At 39.9% G+C, this 13,982-nt stretch overlaps 1 long non-coding RNA gene across 1 annotated transcript; it reads right to left on the reverse strand.

The window, feature by feature from the left end:
- Positions 1–2,845: 2,845 nt before the first annotated feature.
- Positions 2,846–11,833, reverse strand: LOC110353439 (uncharacterized). The gene is made up of 4 exons (XR_002403919.4): positions 11,687–11,833; positions 3,612–3,821; positions 3,430–3,499; positions 2,846–3,273 (listed from the first exon to the last, which is right to left on the reverse strand). It is a non-coding gene; the product is annotated as an uncharacterized lncRNA (long non-coding RNA).
- Positions 11,834–13,982: the final 2,149 nt, after the last annotated feature.

Below are 13,982 nucleotides of genomic sequence, written 5' to 3' on the forward strand. Positions count from 1 at the left end.
TCACACTAATGTCATGCCTAAAATTTAATAGGATCAAGCCTTCATTTTTTTTTGTAGATGTATGTGTCTATTATTTTAGATTTAATGATTATTAAAAAAAAAGAAAAAAAAAAAAAAAAGGTACTCTTGTTTTCCTGTTGTCACAAATTTCCAGGGAATTAATTTTATAGATTGGCTTGTTTTTACTTCACATTTTATGTAATGATTTAATTACTTAATTGACATTTATATACTAGTTTGTATCCTGGAAAAGTAACCTTTTAAAGGATACTAAAATGAAATTCCCTTTATGAGTAGCTGTTAACTTTTCAAGTTTTCTTCCACAAATTAAAGAAGAAAAAAATTATGATGCTCTTCAAATTTCCATAGGTAAGATGCAAAACTTTATCTGGCTGGGTTAAACAAGGCTATATAAACATAAAACTAAAACACTATGTTTTCCTTTATACCAAGAAATCTTCTAAAATGACTTCACCAGAATCTACATAAATTTCAAAGCAGAACTACTAAATCTGAGGTGTTTTATTGCCAAGCTACATAACTTATATTTTAAAAGTTGTAAACAAGACCTTGGAAATGATTGTTTCATATCCTTTATTGGCACAGTGGTGAAAATATTGACTTTTTATTGCATTTGACAAACAGCATCAATTTCATCAGAGTAGTTAACATGTAACCAGGTAGAAGAAATATTATACTATCAGTTTTCTGCTACTTCAAATGGTGATTGCTTAACTTAATAAAAAAACTTATTGTATGTGTCTCACTATTGACTACTGTAGTGGGTTTACGTGGCAAAGGTTTGGAAGTGGAGGCTGTAGGGGTGGCTTCTGTTCTGCTGCCCCAAGATAGATAAGGGCCAGTTTCTGCCGGCTTCAAAGGACCCACTGTAGGCCAAAGCCAATAAGTGATACTGTTTGCACCTCTCTGAGAGCAGGTTTAAGAAAGGGGAAAAATAACTGCTAGTCAACAGCAGCTGGGAGAGAGGGGTGTGAGCCAGCCCTGCAGCTCCCAGGTGAGTGCAGCAGGAGGGCAGGAGATGCTGCAGGCAGGCAGCAGCAGTTCCCCTGCGGGCTGTGCAGGGAGAGGCCCCTGGTGGAGCAGGCTGTCCCCCTGCAGCCCATGGGTCCCCCATGGAGCAGATCTCCACGCTGCAGCCCCCCCATGGGTGGAGGAGCCCCCGGTGGAGCAGGTGGATGTGGCCTGGAGGAGGCTGCAGCTCATGGAGACCCCTGCAGGAGCAGGCACCAGGCTGGCACTTCAGAGTTATCCGAGTGGCACAGGGGTGTGGGGACTGGGGGCTGCAGTCAGTCCCTGACACTTGTCTCCACCGCTCCTTCATGGTCCCTCTCTGCCCTTGCTCCCTGTGGGGTCCCTCCCACGGGATGCCGTCCTTCCCAAACTGAGCCTGCAGGGGCTGCCCACAGGCAGCAGCTCTTCAGGACCTGCTCCCACACGGCTCCATCCCATGGGGTCCATCCATCCCCCAGCAGCAAACTGCTCCAGCACGGGTCCCCCACGGGTGGGCAGCAGCTCCCCCCAGACCCCCTGCTCCTGCGGGGGCTCCTCTCCACGGGCTGCAGCTCCGGCCCGGGGCCTGCTCCTGCAGGGGCTCTCCATGGGCTCACCTTTGGCCAGCAGTGGGCTCATTTTGGAGCTGCCAAAAGTAGACATGTGGCAGTCCCTGGTCTCCTTTCAGACAGGCCACCACTGCAGAACCCCCACTACTTCAGACCTTGCCATGTAAACACAATACACCTGAACATGTTCCTGTACGTAAACTCTAAGTTCAGTGAAAGGTTCAGAAATTTAAAAGGTGTTGAATCTAACACTAATGTTCAAGTACTGAAAAACAACTGTGTGAAATCACTATGGTTTCATTTCAAATATAGACAAAAGCAGTTTTCAGCACCTTTGTAAGATCCAAAATGGCAACTCAGATGTCAAGTGTCTCAAGTTTTGATGGGAGTGTCAGTCTTTGAATCAACTTCCTTTTGTCATACATGCTCATAAATCTGTTATTTTCTTCATGCTTTGTAGCAGTTGCTTAAGTTTCAGTCTGTGCAATCACTTTGTACTTGAATATTTGTGGAAAGTGAAAAGAATTATGTCTAAGACATTTATGTGGAGAACTGGAGTATTCTGATGAGAAGACTCAGAAAACTACAATTTCTGTCAGAACTCAGCACTGTTATGTCCTGGTGGCTTCCTGCAACCTCATCTGGGAGGCTGATACTGACCTGTGATTTGTGGATTCAGGCCTAAGTATCTGCATTACTTCTGGTCAAAAAAAAAAAAAAAATTACTTCTGGTCAAAAACATTTACTTCTGTGCCTCCCACAATCCCTTTTGGATCTCCATGAGGCTGGAGGCCTTGGTAGCCCAAGTTCTTGGACTTCTCATTGCTCTGCTCTTCACTAGAGCTCTGGGGGAGGTCCTTACAGATTGCAAACTTCTGTGGTAACCCCCAGAATGCTTCCACTGACCCATGGACATGTCAAGGTCATTATCAAACATTAGGACAGTATGAAAAGTTCCTGGGAACTGGGTGAGAAAAACAGAAGAAAATGTTTGATCCCATTTCTTCCTAAAACTACCTTTAAAATTTCTTCCGAAAGTAAAAAATATCGGTTGGAAGCAAAGGCCTCTTTTGACAAACTCCTCTTAGATTGTGTCCATTAAGGAGCCCTCTCCCTCAGTGTCTCCCTTATCTTGCCTGTAGCTTCTTATTATTTTGCATGTGTAATTAGTATGTTAATATATCTGTGAGAGAAGACCCTTTTAGAGTATCAGTTTTGCCTGCAGGACAGGAGTAGCGGTATCATTGCAATGCAATGGAGATCACTGCAGTGATCTCTAAGCTCCATCTGGTACATCTACACAGCTCGGTTCTGATCATGCATCTATAAGCCATGACATTTTATTTTTTGGTGCCATGGGTACCTGAGCCAAGTAGACCAAGGTTAGAACTGGCATATTAAATCCCACTGCAATCAGCTCTCCTGATTGGTCTGTGGCTGCAGCCTCAAGTTCTTATGAAAATTATGTGGTAGAACAGGGAAAGCTGGCCTTTCAGATGAGTACATTAAAATAGTCCTGTCCTTCTGACAGATTCATTTAAATACATGAATTATAATAATGGATTTTTTTTTTTTTTTTGTAATTTTCACTCATTGATATGTTTACAATTGCTATGTCTGTGTATTTGCAAGTAATAACCAATGTTCCCAAGATCCTTCAAAATACCAAATCTCCATTGACTTCTGGAGGAATCTGGAATGCAAAAGGAATAAGAGGTCAGACAGTACCATTTCCACAGCTTATTTTCTTACAGCAGTTATATGATTTTCTGCTGCTATTTTTTTTTATGCTGTGTGATTTGAAAGGATTAGTAATTAATTGCATTTTTGATTATAAAGTGTCTCATACCTGAAAAGTGCAATTATGAATGCATTTTCTAAGGTCTCTGATTGATGTTCTTAACACAAAAGGTCAGCATCTGCTGAAGAAAACAAAGTAGTCACGTTTCCACACACAGGAGGGGCAGATCTACCTCAGTAGACCCTAAGGTAATTCTCTACATGAGAAGTCACTGTCTCTGCTGCACTCACCACAATAGAAGCAGCCTCTGTGTACTTGGCTCAGTAATTCTCATTCAGAGTCACTCTTCCTCTTGCAAACTTCCAACACTCGGTGTAACATGAAAGACAGAACCTTTCATTTAGGCATCATTTTAAATTCACTTCATTTACAGGAGTTGAAGCTCTCCCTAATGCAAGAAATCAAGGTGTCCCAGAGTTGAGGAAAAGCCTTATTCGTTCCTGTTTGGAAATACAATTTCTTAGCGACAAATAGTATAAAGAGAAGCAATACTGGCCTCAGCACAGCACTCCATGGGAAAAAATGGGCTTGTTAGAAGGAAGCTGTGCTCTATGCCAGGTAATTTTTATAACCCATTCCCTTTATGTGCTGAGTGCTAGGGAAAAAAGTGCTGAACAGCAAGAAATAAAGTTTGGAATCTACTCACATCCCTCACTATGTGTCACATAGATTGTTTTCTCCTCAAGTCATATTTATAAATTCATAAGCATGTATACTAGAGTTAATTCTTTTTTTTATTTTATTTTATTTTTTAATTTATTTATATATATATTTTTTTTTTCAGAATTGTAAAACTGTAGAATAACTCAGTTTGGAAAAGACCTCCAAGATCATCATATCCAACTGTTAACATAGCACTTCCAAATCCACCACTAAACCATGCTACTAAGTTCTACATCTACATGTTTCCTGAAGATCTCCAGAGACTCAACCACTTCCTTGGGCAGCTTGTTCCAATACTTCACAACCCTTTCAGTGAAGACATTTTCCCTAATATCCAACTGAAACTTCCCCTGGAGCAACTTGAGGCCATTTTCCCTCATCTTATCACTTGGTCCTTGGCAGAAGAGCCTGATCCCCACCTCACTATAGCCTCCTTTAAGGTAGTTGTAGAGAGCAATGATGTCTCCCCTGAGCCTTCTTTTCTCCAAGCTAAACAACCTTCAGCTGCTCCTCATAGGGCATGTTCTCCAGACTCTTCACCAGCTTCGTAGCCCTTTTCTGGACACACTCCAGGGCCTTGATGTCCTTCTTGTAGTGAGGGGCCCAAAACTGAACACAGTATTTGAGGTGCAATCTCACCAGAGCGGGGTACAGAAGGAATTAAACAGCTTGAATTCCTAGTTTTTACTCACTGAGTGACATTGTTCTTGAGGTCAGGCTGAAGTGAGATGTAGTGAAATCACCCTTTAAATGGTTCAATAATACAACCCTGGAAAAGCTTTTCTTTGCCCGAAAAGGAAATGGTGTGTCCTGGCAGGAAGATGCTGGCTGCACCACCTTTGTCATGCTCCACAGGCATCTAACACCTCATGAGACTCTGTCCTCTCTCATGTTGCTCCCAGGACACCTCTCTACTCACACACAGGCTGGGCTATGACCAGGGGGTGCCCCAGGAACCTACTAACACCATCAAATGCTTTTGAGTCATGTAAATTGATTGTGTGCATGTTCAAGCCTAGGACTGAGTATTAAGAGTTTTGATCCAAGCCTTTCATAATGACATGCAAAAAGCTCAACCAGGCAGCACATGACACCTGAGAACTGAACTTCTCTCTTTTATATCCTCATGGTTAACTACTGACAAATCTTTCCTAAGCTCTTTTTACAAGCAGAAGACTTCAAGCATATTTGTACACATGCAAAGCCCTTGGAGGCATGCAGCAAACTCCTTTTGCTTACAAGCTGCTCCATCCCTTTTCTCTGAGACACAGCATGGCTGACCCTGTTCTGGAACCCTTCCACAGTAGAGCAGCACAGCAGGAGATGCTCATGCTCAGGTCCCATCATTTCCCCCTGCATGTCTGTCCCCATACACCCGTGTGCGTTGTGCTACCATGCTGGTGCTTCCCCTGCTGGCTCAGAGCTGCTGGAGGTCAGGCATTGGCACAGGTTTTGACAAAGTTGTGTGTGGGCATAAAAGAGACCAAGGCAGCCCTGGGGCCTGGAAAGCATGCAAAACACAGCAGACTGTGAGGCTGGCACACTGCTTATAAAAAGAAGAAGCTGTTTCTAAGCTTCTCTCTTAGGAGAGAAGAACATAAATCTGTGTCCTGCAGTGATTTAATGGATTAAACACTAACTCCTCTGTCAAAGGAGTATGAGAAGGCTCAGCACAGAAAAAGAGCTTGAGTAGCCACCACTGGGTTCCAGAGTAGAAAGTACATTTCCAAAACCCCAAGGTCCACTTCAGAGAACCGTAGTAAAATGTTGTTGGTATTTGCGTTGATAGGAACCTTGCATCTCTGTGCATTAACAGGTAGGAGAAATAGTTCTTCCAGATAAATAAGCAAGAAAAGCAATGAAAATCTAGTCTCTGCAGAGAAGAGGTGGAAATAATAATGAACAGCTTATTCCTTGCAGTAGTAGGGAATCTCTTTTCCTCCCAGAAGACCAAAAGGATATAAATGAAATTAAAGGTTCATTAACATGACTAATTAATTTTGTCTTTTATTCTTCATTTCGCAATTGTAGCCTACCAACATTCATAATTAGTTTGACGGTACTTCACTTTTTAATGGAATGGAAAAATATGAGGAAGAACTCATTCTGATTAGACATAGCCATTATTTCTAATATGCAATATATCAACTTCTCAGCTAATTATACTATGGGAATTATCATGCTTCTTGCTATTGAATTTAAGAATTCATTTGATAACTCATCTTTTGATAGGTTATTGAGGTTTCAGGACATTTGTTTCTCTTAATGAGGCTATTTAAGTGCCGGATAAGATTTGCTGGCAGAATATGAAAATCCTTTTGGCTCTAAGAGAATTAATTGTACTTTAACTATTATTTTAACTTTTCAACAGTTTTAGGGTCCAAAGACACATATAACAATTATATGCCAATAATTCCCTTCAACTGAGTTGCCTTTAATACTGCCTTAAGGAGGTTTGATTCCTACCATTATCTCTTCTCAAATCCCATTTTAGCAAGGCTGAAGTTCTGCCCTACTTAACAATGGTGTTTAAGTAGATTTTCTTCAATCTATGAACTCCAATGCTGAGATTAGACTTTCCATTTGTAGGTTATTCTGTGAATAAAGCCAAGGGCATGACATCAGAAAGGGACGCTGAGGTCCAAAGAAACCAGTTCTAGCACAAAATGAGCAGAAATTTTAAATCTAAATTATTTTCAGGCAGGGGACTTTTCCATGTGCTGCTGTCTGTTGCTGTCTAGCCACTTTTGACAGTAAGTGAACCAAGAGAGTGCTGGATTGCTGGACTGCTGCATTTTTCATGGCAAGATACATGCTTTTGTTATCAGTAAGGAACAGTCATTGTACATATAAATTGCCAAAGACTTGTGAAAGGGATATAAAATTAATTTGTCTCTTGATGCTCCAGAGGAAAGCTTGCATGGGTAGGGTATAGCTAAATTAGTAAATATTTTTTCAATTAAATCAATACACTGTCTTGCTGTAAGACCTAATGGTTCTCAAAACCTTACTCAAAGTATATGTTGTCATACTGACAATAGTTAAAATTTTGAACGTGAGCATCAATCAAATCCCTGCTTCCAGCTCCAGATCGTATCCAAGATGAGCTCAAAATATGAAGTAAAATACCCATACCTAACATACATGCTGGCCATACTGGAACTCCATATCTATAACTTACTGGTCATCCTATTTGGCAGTGGCCCACCGTTGCCCTTTTCTGTTATTTTCTCAAGATATTTCCGTCTGAGAACTTGAAGGGACCAGGAAATTGAATGTCCTGATTTCCACTTTCATTTATCATCTTATTTATCCAGGATACACGACATTTTCAACAACACCTCAAAGACATCAGTCTCCTTTCCAGGCTTCTTACATGTGAGCCACAATGGTAGAAATATTATCTAATTTTCAGTGGTGAAATCTACATTACTTTTCAAGATTCCACACTTTTTCTCTCATTTTCACTGAAGGACCTCCCTACTTTTCATCTAGTTTCCATACAACTGTCTCCTTTGTTGGTGCTGTATGCTTCTAGGTGGCTTAGTTAATGAAGCTCATTTATGATTTGCCTGTTAAATTCGGTTGCAGGAAAATGTTCCCCTGCATATTATTTTTATTAAGTTAAATAACATATTTAACATTTCTTCCATTGTACATCCAAAGCCAAACCAAAACCATTTTTCTAACTTATTTCAATACTGAATCAACAGTATATAGATTCATTTCTTTGCAGTAGCTGCCATAGGGAAAAAAAAAAAAAAAAAAAAAAAGAAAAGGTAACATCAGTGTATGAGAAAGTGTCTTGTATTAAATGTATTCATGAAAAAATGAATATATTATATGGATGTGAAATATATATATGGATATTACAGCAGTTATTAATAAGGTAACAGAGGAGTTATACCAGTTCCCCTAAAATATTTACAGTTTGAGGAACTTTCCTGACATTTGAGTACTTAATTTAGTCAATTTTAGCACATTTTCCTGTCAGTATTTCCCCAAAGTTCAGCTTGCAGGGCCTTTTTATATGATGCCAGAATTTCAGATTTCTAAGATAAGAAATATTTATTTTTATGACTTATGGAATGAGGGCTTTCACCTCAAATATTTATGACTGGACTTAAATTAGTATTTTATCTAGACTTGCAAGATGGATGTCAGGTGTACTGCAGGGTACAGTGGCTGGTACTGAAGACTGGTCTGGTATTCCTCTGAATCAAAGATTCTCTGAGAAAACTCAAGTTTTGAGTAACCAGAGACTTTAACATAGTGAAGCAAGGCATATCAAATGTTGGTGTGGTCATGAATATGGGCTGGACTATCCATGCAGACAGATATTAAGCGCAAAGTAAACATTGGCTGTGAAAAAATATGACTGGAAATGAGCAGATTTAACCACCAGGAGAATGAGATGCTGGAAAACTCCTGAATGTTAGCAGGAAGTTGCGTGGTTTATACCAGAGGGAGAATTAGTTTTCATCAGTTTAGATGAGGTGTTGCCCAGCGTAGCAGACAAGTAGGCTCTCTGTCCAAGAAGCTCTCTACCAGCTTCAACACCAGTGACTGCAGGTGCCCAATTTCAGACATTTCTACCCTGAATTTCTTACACACTAACAATTCTGTTAAGTAGAAATTAATGAGGTGTAAGGCAATGATGGCTCTGTACCTTAAAAAGATCAGGTAAACTCATCACCTTGGAAACCTTCCCTTTGTTCATCTGCTTTCTAATGACAACAACCACAAGAGAGGCCTTTCATTAATTTTCATTTTCCTCTGAATCTTTCACCATTGATTTGAAAGGTAAGATACAGTGGATACTAATCAGTGTCATCTTACAGTTTTGATTGCAAATATCTCAGAAACTGATACTCTTTAAAATGCCAGAAAGATGCTCACTGAATTATTTCCAGTCTCAGATGTTCTTCAGCAGGACTCTGTGCTCTCTGTCTTAAAAGCCCACAGCTGTAACTTGGTGGGGCTAAGAAAATTGAAGCAGACTTTATAAAATGATTACAATTCCACCACTGTCTCATTTCTTTAAACTGTGCACCTCAGGATGCATTGAAGCAAACTAAATCAGCCACTTCAGTTAAAGAAAAAATCCAAACATGCCATTGTTTTCTTGGTAATGTATATTAGCCTTCACTGATCTCTGTACGACACAGTTAAGCTGCCTCTGCCATTTAAAGTCAGCTTCTGTATTACCAAACAACATTGCAATCTTACTAATCTGACTTATTTTTGCATGTTTTCAGATAGCTCAGGGCATGAATTTTTGAAATTGGAGATAATTGGAGGGGTGAGGTTGCTCTCTAATAGTGAGCACAGCTTGTACTGTGTAATTTGCCCTGTTAAAGAGAAGACTGTGTCCACCAGCAGCGTTGGTGCCTGTGGCAGCTGCACATACACCCTGCTGTGTCAGGTCTGCTGCCACGGGATTAAGCACAACAAAAACTGTTCAGGCTTAGGTACGTCCATGCAGAGGAGCACACCTTCCTCTCCTCCTCACCACTTACCGAGCAGTCTTCATCTGTCTCGTTTCAGTCTCCAGTGTGCCCCTTGGTTGCTTAAAGATGTGTGACACAACTGTAGATAACCAGAGTATTTCTTTTTTTTTTGGTAGACAGAAATCTGTATGCAGTTGATAAAGCCAAAGTATTCTGAAAGCCCTTCCCAACAGTAGCGCAGAAGGGCATGTTGGAATGCTGACTAGAAGAAACGAAGCCGTCTGATAGCTGTCCAAGCTATATCCAAACCTCCCAAGCATACCACAGACCTCTGTAAAAATGAAACTATTCTACATTATTTCAAAGCTTGTACAGTTCAAGAATGGGTTTCCATATCCCGTATGACTGTATCCTGGGGCAACAAGGAACATGGGCCCAATCAGTGGAATAACACCACTGGGAAGCAATTGGATCAGTCTTTCTGTAATAAAGTTGTGAATTTCCGTGGATACTATAAGCCTGACTTCTTGATAATTTTGTGCATCTTATCTGTTAAAATACTTTGAATACCTAGAATGCAATCAAATTTACATTTGCTAGAATATAGTTATAACACTAGAGTTTATGCAGACATGCACGTAAGTCAGAATCTGTGACTCTAAGTCATCTACTTGAGACTTTCAGTTAATTTTACAACAGAGTTTGAAAGCATTCTTCCCACCATGATTCCAGATTAATCTATTGCAAAAGAACTCTATTTTTACTTTCTTATTTCACATTTGGTATGCAGGCTTCTCACTGTGCAATAGAATGTAAAAGACAAAGCTCAGATTCATAGAAAAGACATTTTTGATGAGGTTTTCAGTGCTATATAGCATAAATACGTTTCTAAAGAAACCTATTTCATTTTCAAAGTCATAATTTCACTCAACAACTAAAAAGAAGTAATATGAGCAAAGAGGAAAACATATCTGGCGAGTAAAACTACCTCGCTCCTTTGCTCCACTAAAATATTATGATTAAAATATAAATTTTATCATCTGTGAAAATAACAGGAAGTCTTCATATTGAACTAATCACATAGTCAACATGCATATTTTGCTCTTTTGAGGCAGAAACTCAGCAAGGTAAGTGTAGTTAAATCAGGGCTATATTTAAAGCTTTTAGAAAAGTACAATGCCATGTGCTAGAGGCATTCATGTACCACAAAAGATTTTAACATGCCATAATAAATGTATGTGTTACAAGTATACATGTTCTACGTATAGGTCCCTGCTTATGCCAGTGTGTATTAATATTTCTAAGTTGTTGGTACATTTTTCCTGTAGAGTTTGATTTTCATGTGACAAAAACTGATGTAGTTTCATTGGTTTCAGTGAAGTCAGACCAGCTTGCACCAGATGAGTCAAAATAAGAAGTCCAACCAGATTTACCAAGAAAAATGAATGATCATTTGCCTTCTGCATCGCAAAACTTCCAGTACTTCAGTCAGGATATAAATAGGCAGAAAACCTTTGGCATGCCAAAACCAAAAAAACCACCAGCCTAATTAATTGTAAAAATAATAATAATAATAAAGATAATATGCAAATGAACAAGGTTGAAAGTCAAGAAGAAATCTCCATAAACGCTTCAACACACGTTTGAAGAGTTCAGCCATCACATTTATGTCATATGAGCATAGCATTTTCCAAAATTAAGAGGGAAAAAATTCAAAACAGCCAGCTAAGCCTATACGAAACCACACAATAGTCAAAGAGGATTACGAAGTAGGAAATGTGTTGTGTGGGTGAAAATGCAACAGAGAAATATGTTGTTTTTTCCATTAAACCAGAAAACAATAAAATCACAAAACAAGTTTAAAAGCTATGCTTGTTACAGGCACGCATGTCAGCATTGTTTCTCATTAAACTTAACAAAACCACCTCTTTTCGGTTCCTCATGACACAACAGCAATTCTGTCACAAGCTAAAACTCTACATGCAAGCTCAGTGCCTCAGGCTCACTTTTTCTGAAAACAACAAGAAAACAGTCAAAACAGATCTGCCATGAACAAGAAAGCAAAATGAACATGTATTTTTATGCCCATGTGAAAAACCTGTGGCAACCTTTTCTTTGATGTAGTACAACACTTCAAACGTGTTGGTATAGGAAAAGAGAGAAAGGAGCACATGAAGCACTTTGATGCTCACCAAAAGCAAGAAGGATAGCAGCAATACCAGGCTAGTTGGCCAGGGAACAAAGCCTGGAGAGCAGATCATCCAGGGCTTGGTCAATCTTGTGTTCCCTCAGTGCAGTGTGACATCTCAATGTCCTTTTCTCCCAAGCCCAGAGGGCTTTAAGAGGGACAAATTGTTTTCATGTGGACACACAACATTTGAAAGTAGTCCTTGATGTCTGGGGTGTGACAGACTTCTTCCTCCTCTGATTGCTCCCAGCTGCCTGAGGATGGGGTGTTGATGGTCTTTGGAAACGATGGGAAGAGGGAAAAAAGGACTTAAGAGAAGGCTGTCTGACTTCACACTGAGGAAACAGCCAGGACAGATCCAGGATGAACAAGGGAAGGGACACGTGCTTGGGTGCAGAGAAGAGAGAGCAATATGAGGAAATACTAAAAAAATTATTTCCTTCCTTTCTCACATTTCTCTGGGATAATCTATGGCCAACGGCAAGATCTTATTTTATTTATTTGTGGTCTTTTGTCCTCTTTCACCTCCTTTTTAAAGCTAGTGTAGCCTTTCTTCAGTATATATTAACATTATACATTAAGAAAAAATAATGAAAAAAAAAAATATATGTATATGTGATTTTGACTGTTCAGAGCTGCACCTCGTACGTCTCTGTAAGCAGGTGCTGATCACCAAGACCTCAAAATCCTCAGGCATTAAATCTGAGAGTGCTGGTAGCCTGAGGTGAAACCTGAGGAGATTTTAGGGAGCAAATATTATTATTTAAAACATTTTTTTTTTCACCTTCATTTTTTTATGCATCCTGTGTTGGCTTGCACCTGAAGTCAGCCCAAAGTAATCTCACATGCTACACATTACAGGAACAGCACAGCGCGCTCTTTTTTTACGGCCCCATCGTGCTGTTCCTGTATCACCTGCAGTCTCCAATAAGTGCAGGAGCAGCACCCCACGTTGCTGCTGAGCATTCCAGTGGCACCACAGCCCAGGTGTACCAGCAGATAGCCCACTTCTCTGTTCCCCTGCAGCCATTCCTTGAGAAGTGCTATCGACCGTGACAAAACCCTTCCCACGGGATGCGCTAGTCCTATTCTAGACTAACAAGTGGAAATCTTTCACTTGCTACATTCAAGGGAAACTGAGCCACCTTACTGCTACCCTAAATTATTCACGAGGAGATGAGGTTGTGTGTCCATATATATATATATATATATATGTATATATATATTGTCTCTTTTTATCGATGAGTGTAATAATTAGCTTTGCCCACCAAACTCGATTCTGTTCATCATCCTAAATGGTAGTCAGCAGCCAAAAGAGATGGGGAAAAAAAATAAAAAATAATAATAAAAATAAAATAAAAGGAGAAGGAAAAGGAAAAGGAAAAGGAGAAGGAAAAGGAAAAGGAGAAGGAGAAGGAAAAGGAAAAGGAAAAGGAAAAGGAAAAGGAAAAAAAGGAAAAGGAAAAGGAAAAAAAGGAAAAGGAAAAGGAAAAGGAAAAGGAAAAGGAAAAGGAAAAGGAAAAGGAAAAGGAAAAGGAAAAGGAAAAAAAGGAAAAGGAAAAGAAAAAGAAAAAGAAAAAGAAAAAGAAAAAGAAAAAGAAAAAGAAAAAGAAAAAGAAAAAGAAAAAGAAAAAGAAAAAGAAAAAGAAAAAGAAAAAGAAAAAGAAAAAGAAAAAAAAGAGAAAGAAAAAGGAAAAGAAAAAGGAGGAAACCAAACCCAAACTGTTTGTTTGGCCGAGCCAAACAAAGAAACGCCACCTCGGCGCGGGGATGCCTTATCGTGCAGTGCCGCCCTGTGGCGCGGCCGCAGGCGCTGCTGCGGGCTGGGATGGAGACGTCCTGCAATTCCCCGGGTCCCGAGCAATTGGAAACGGCTCCTGGGGGTTTTCCTGGGAACAGTGTTATGGCTTGGTGCCAGGCTGCGACTATTAAAACCTTCACGAGGTACTGGACAGTTAAGGGGAATAAATCAACGTCAGCATGTGTGGAAACACAGACAGGCTTGTATTATCTAATTGCAATTAACTATTGCTGTACAGACCACAGCTAAGCCTAAACATATATACAAGATTGCTGTGCTTCTTTGTATGCATTAATATATGGTGTCAAATGTTCTATTATAAGAAAATGGCATCAGTTTTACCGTGACAGATCACAGTTTTGTCCTGTTCGGTATCAGCAATAAATGCCTCAGCGTGCTCTGATGTGCACTGTTCTATAATATATTCCCCCAGCAGTTTGCAGCTCATGAACATCCCAAGCCTTTGTTCACTGGAGCTATAAGAAATTTCTGCTCTGAA

This window comes from Anas platyrhynchos, chromosome Z, assembly GCF_047663525.1.
Source record: "Anas platyrhynchos isolate ZD024472 breed Pekin duck chromosome Z, IASCAAS_PekinDuck_T2T, whole genome shotgun sequence".
NCBI lineage: Eukaryota > Metazoa > Chordata > Aves > Anseriformes > Anatidae > Anas > Anas platyrhynchos.